Source organism: Hemitrygon akajei, chromosome 27, assembly GCF_048418815.1.
Source record: "Hemitrygon akajei chromosome 27, sHemAka1.3, whole genome shotgun sequence".
Taxonomy (NCBI): Eukaryota; Metazoa; Chordata; class Chondrichthyes; order Myliobatiformes; family Dasyatidae; genus Hemitrygon; species Hemitrygon akajei.
The window spans coordinates 15897993-15904280 of record NC_133150.1 but is presented as its reverse complement, the minus strand read 5'-3'; positions in this window follow the sequence as shown (position 1 = coordinate 15904280).

The window sequence follows — 6288 nt, the reverse complement described above, 5'->3', positions numbered from 1 at the left end:
ATATCACATAGGATCCAGGGTGAGCTAGCCAGATGGATACTAAATTCACTTGGTGGAAGGAGATAGAGGATGATAGTAGGGAACGTCTTTTTAGAATGGAGGATTGAGAGCATAGTTGTGCCACAGGGATCAATGCTGTGTCCCTGTCTTTTGTCATATCATTGTCCTGTGTATCAATGATATGGAAAACAATCTGGTTTTAGGTTAACACTCAATTGGTGGTGCAGTGTACAGTGAAGAAACAGTTCGAAGGTTTAAGCCAGATCTAGATTCATTCAAAAAGTGGACAAAGGAATGACAGATGGATTTTAACTCAGACAGCTGCAAAATGATATATTTTGAGAAGTTAAACCAAAGCAGGACTTACATTGTAAACATCAAGACCTCCTCCCTCACCTCCAGTCAGGGCTCCAAACAGTCCTTCCAGGTGAGGCAACACTTTACCTGAGCATCTGCTGAGGTCATCTACTGTGGCCAGTGCTCCCAATGCAGCCTCATCTACACTTGTGAGACCCGTCGTAAATTGGGGGACCGCTTCATCAAAGAACCCCACTCCATCTGCCACAAATGGAACTCCCCAGTGGCCAAACATTTTAATTCTGATTCCCAGTCCCATTCTGACATGTCAGTCCATGGCCTCCCCTTGTGCCAAGATGAAGCAACTCTCAGGGTGGAGGAGCAACACCTTTTATTCCATCTGGGTAGCATCTAATCTGATGGCATGAATTAGTCCTTTTGTTAAAAAAAAAATTCCCCCCCCCCCCCGCCCTTCCTCTATTCCCCAATCTGAAATTTTATCCATTACTTCCCCCGGGTGCCCTCCTACTTCCCTTTCCCCTATGGTCCACTCTCTTCTCCTATCGTATTCCTTCTTCTCTAGCCCTTGATCTTTCCCACTCACCTGGCTTCACCTATCACCTTCCAGCTTGCCTGCTTCCCCTCCACCCCCACTTTCTTTTCTGATATCTTCCCCATTCCTTCTCAATCCTCAAGAAAGCATTCGGCCTGAAACATCCACTGTTTATTCATTTGCATAGATGCTGCCTGACCTGCTGAGTTCCTCCAGCATTTTGTGCGTTGCTCTGGATTTTCCTCATCTATAGACCATCTCATGTTTAAGGTGAAGGTTTTAGATTTTAAAAAATGTTCATTTAATTACTACATCATTGTATTTACAATGTTACTACAGATATCAGATTTAGCATCCATCTAAATTGGAACTTCATTATCTAAACCATTGGCTGCATTGTTCTCCTATGATAAGATGTATGTACACATATGTATTTATTTATTTAGATGTCTGAAAACCATCCTTCCAGCCCAGTGAACCCACTTATAACCATGTCAACAATTAACCTACTTACCTATATCTCTTTGGAAGGTCAGAAGAAGTCCAGCACACAAAGGAGCCCCACACGCTCATGAGGAGAACATTCTAACTCCTTATAGGTAGCAGTAGGAATTGAACCCACGGTGCTGGTGCTGTGATAGCATTACTCTAGCTGCTATGCCTCCATGTTCTCCATGGTAAGATATTCCATTGTCTGCCATTCATTGTAAAACAAGATACTCTAAAATTCCCTTTTGGACTTAGAAACATAGAAACATAGAAAACCTACAACATAATACAGGCCCTTCGGCCCACAATGCTGTGCTGGACATGTACTTACTTTAGAAATTACCTAGGGTTACCCATAGCCCTCTATTTTTCTAAGCTCCATGAACCTATCCAGGAGTCTCTGAAAAGACCCTATCGTATCCGCCTCCACCACCATCACCTGCAGCCCATTCCACGCACTGGCCACTCTCTGTATAAAAAAACTTACCCCTGAATTCCCCTCTGTACCTACATCCAAGCACCTTAAAACTATGCCTTCTCGTGTTAGCCATTTCAGCCCTGGGAAAAAACCTCTGACTATCCGCATGATCAAAGCCTCTCATCATCTTATACACCTCTATTTGTTCACCTCTCATCCTCTTTCACTCCAAGGAGAAAAGGCCAAGTTCACTCAACCTATTCTCGAAGGCAGGCTCCCCAATCTAGGCAACATCCTTGTAAATCTCCTCTGCACCCTTTCTATAGTTTCCACACCCTTCCTGTAATGAGGTGACCAGAACTGAGCACAGTACAACAAGTGGGGTCAGACCAGGGTCCTATATCGCTATAACATTACCTCTTGGCTCTTGAACTCAGTCCCACAGTTGATGAAGCCCAATGTATTGTATACCTTCTTAAACACACAGTTAACCTGCGTAGTAGCTTTGAGTATCCTATGGACACAGACACCAAGATCCCTCTGATCCTCCATACTGCCAAGAGTCTTACCATTAATACTATGTTCCACCATCATATTTAACCTACCAAAATGAACCACCTCACACTTATCTAGGTTGAATTCCATCTGACACTTCTCAGCCCAGTTTTGCATCCTATCAACGTCCCTCTGTAACCTCTGACAGCCCTCCACACTATCCACAACACCCACATCCTTTGTGTCATCAGCAAATTTACTAATTTATTAAATCCACTTCCTCATCCAGGTCATTTGTAAAAATCATGAAGAGAAGAGGTCCCAGAACAGATCTTTGAGGCACACCGCTGGGCACTGACCTCCATGCAGAATATGACCCATCTACACCCCACTCATTGCCTTCTGTGAGCAAGCCAATTCTGGATCCACAAAGCAATGTCCCCTTGGATCCCATGCCTCCTTACTTTCTCAATAAGACTTGCATGGGGTATCTTATCAAATGCCTTGCTAAAATCCATATACAGTACATCTACTGCTCTTCCTTCATCAATGTGTCTAATCATATCCTCAAAAAATTAAATCAGGCTAGTAAGGCATGACCTGCCTTTGACAAATCCATTCTGACTATTCCTAATCATATTATACCTCTTCCAAATGTTCATAAATCCTGCCTCTCAGGACCTTCTCCATCAACTTATCCTCACTGAAATAAGACCCACTGGTCTATAATTTCCTGGGCTATCTCTACTCCATATCTTGAATAAGGGAACCACATCTACAACCCTCCAATCCTCCAGAATCTCTCCCGTCCCCATTGATGATGCAAAGATCATTGCCAGTGGCTCAGCAATCTCCTCCCTCACCTCCCACAGTAGCCTGGGTTACAACTCGTCCGGTCATGGTGACTTATCCAACTTGACGCTTTTCAAAATCTCCAGCACATCATCCTTCTTAATGTCTATATGCTCAAGCTTCTCAGTCTGCTGTTAGTCATGCCTACAATTGCCAAGGTCCTTTTCGTAGTGAATACTGAAGCAAAGTATTCATTAAGTACCTTCACTATCTCCTCCAGTTCCATACACACTTTTCCACTGTCACACTTGATTGGTCCTATTCTCTCATATCTTATCCTCTTGCTCTTCACATACTTGTAGAATGCCTTGGGGTTTTCCTTAATCCTGTTCAACAAGGCCTTCTCATGGCCCCTTCTGGCTCTCCTAATTTATTCTTAAGCTCCTTCCTGCTAGCCTTATGATCTTCTAGATCTCTATCATTACCTAGTTTTTTGAACCTTTAGTAAACTTTACTTTTCTTCTTGACTAGATTTTCAACAGTCTTTGTACACCATGGTTCCTGTACTCTTCCATCCTTCCTGTCTCATTGGAACATGCCTATGCGGAACATCATGTAAATATCCCCTGAACATTTGCTACATTTCTGCCGTACATTTCCCTGAGAACATCTGTTCTCAATTATTAGATATTATCCTATAGCTATCACCTCTTGGTTTGGTCTCCTTTATTACAGCTTTTCATTATTTTAGGATAAGGCTCTTAAGGTGACCATCAACATTTTTTAATTCTATAGGTGACTTATTCAATCATTCCTCAGACTTGTGATGTTTTGGTTCTTGTATCACTGTGTGAATAATTTTGAAACCACCACCAAAACAATATGAAGTTAATCTTCTTTAATTAATAACATACAACTCTTAGACGGGCGGAATAATTAAGAAGCAGGGAGCTATTCTCATTACTCTCCATTTACTCTCTCTGTTCATTTTGATTTTCCTGCATTAAGCGTATGAATGTGAGAAGAAGAAGAATAGGGCAATCAACCCTTCGTGCCTGAACCATCATTTTACCATGGCATCACTTTCCAGCACAAATCGTTGATCCCATTAATATCCAAAAAATTTTCATTCATCATATTGTAGATAATAAACATTATGAGCATCAATAACTTGTGCAAAGAATTCTAGTTGCTAACCACACTCAGCATGTCATCCCCGTAGAGGATGGCTGATTCATTGTTTTGAGATTGTGACCCCTAGTTTTAGACAAAGCAGATGGTGGAAACATTACTTTGTGTCTAATCTATTCAAGCCCAAATTTTATGTGTCTCATTGAGATCACTTTCCATTTTTCGAAATACCACAGCACACTGACCGAATCAATTTATTATTTCCTCATTGGGCATAGCCGTGATTTAACCATTAATCTGGTCCATCTTCATTGCATTCCTCTATAGCAGATACAAAGTTCCTTTGGGAGATCAGAGCTGCACACAATAATCCAGGTGTAATACTTACAAGATCTGACATAATTTCTGTTAGATATATTTATTCACATACTATATTCTCCTGTTATATTAGCTAACATCCTATTTATTTTCCTAATTGCTTGCTATACCAAAGCCTTGCAATCTGTATAAAATGTTTTCAATGTATTTAACAAAAGTGGAAGGTCAAACATTGATCTATGTTATGGCAGGAGAAACAGGGTGGGAAGAGTTGTAATTAGTCAAGGATGCTTCTTTTCAGTCCACAGTAAATTTAATTTTCCATCTTACTTTGGTTTGGCCTTTGTTTTTGGTATACTACACTGATGCATTGAATCCTAATTTAAGTTTGATGGTCATCCACTCATCTCCTAATGATGCATGTTATTGCTCTCAGAATTTAAAAAATTCAGATAACCGGCTTTTCTAATTTATATCATGATCTGTAGGTTCTAATGAAATGTCATCACACTGCAGAATTAATACTGTTTATTCTCTCTCTCTGCAGATGCTGCTTGAACTTTTCAATATTTCCAGCAGAAACAAGCTGCTGGAGGAACACAAAGTGACACACAAAATGCTGGAGCAACTCAGCAGGCCAGGCAGCGTCTATGGAAATGAGTATAGTCGATGTTTTGGGCTGACACCCTTCATCAGAACTGCTAATGAAGGGACTCAGCCCAAAACGTCAACTGTACTCTTTTCCATAGATGCTGCTTGGCCTGCTGAGTTCCTCCGGCATTTTGTGTGTTCCTTGGATTTCCAGCATCTGCAGATTTTCTCTTGTTTGTACTGGAGGCATTCAATAGGTCAAGCAGCATTTATGGAGGCAAGGTGATGGTTTATGTTTTGGGTTAAGACCCTGTACCATGATTATAAGTATTAATGGGAGACAGCCAGTATGAAGAGGTGAAGAGGTAGGAGAGAGGGATGAGGCAGGAGCTGGCAAACACTAGGTAGATCAAGTGAGGAGGGGGTGATAGGAAGATGCAGACGGGGGTGGAACACTTTTGGAGATAGGGATAAAGACTGATAGGTCAGAGGTGATAAGTGGAGATAACAAAGGACTGTAATTTTGGAGAACCAATAAAGACACAAGATGCTGCAAATGCTGGAAGTCTTGGCTCAGTCCCAAAATGTCAATTGTTTATTCCCCTTTGTAGATGCTGTCTGTCCTGCTGAGTTCCTGCAGTATTTTGTGTGGGGTTGTGGGCAGATGGGGGCAGTACAGGGGAGCAAATAGAGGACTTGGTGAATGAGTGTGAAGTTGATAGTCAGATGGAACAAAGTAGGGAGAGGAAAGGAACTAGATCGCAGAGAACTGGGTGTTGGGGGTGTATGGGAAGGAAAGGGTTGTGTGAGAGGGACTGGGTAAATTATAAGGAGAGAGAAAGGAACAAAAGGTGTATTGGTTACCAAAAAATGAAATTGTTGCTCATGTCATTAGATTGTAAACTACATAGGCATAATATGAGTTGCTATTTCTCTAGTTTATGCTTCACTTCACCATGGTTGTGGAAAAAGCCAGGGTCAGTCAGGGTACAAATAGGAAAAAGGAGATAACATTGCTTACAAATTTGAGATCAAGATGGCCACTAAGGACAAAGTACAGATGTTCTGCAAAGTGGTTGCCCTGATCTCACTGAAGTAAAGTAGGCCACATGGAGAGCACCAAGGGCAATGGACAAGGTTGGAGGAAGTGAATGCAAATTTGTACTTCTCTTGGAAGATCTTTTTAGGTCGCTAGATGGTGGTG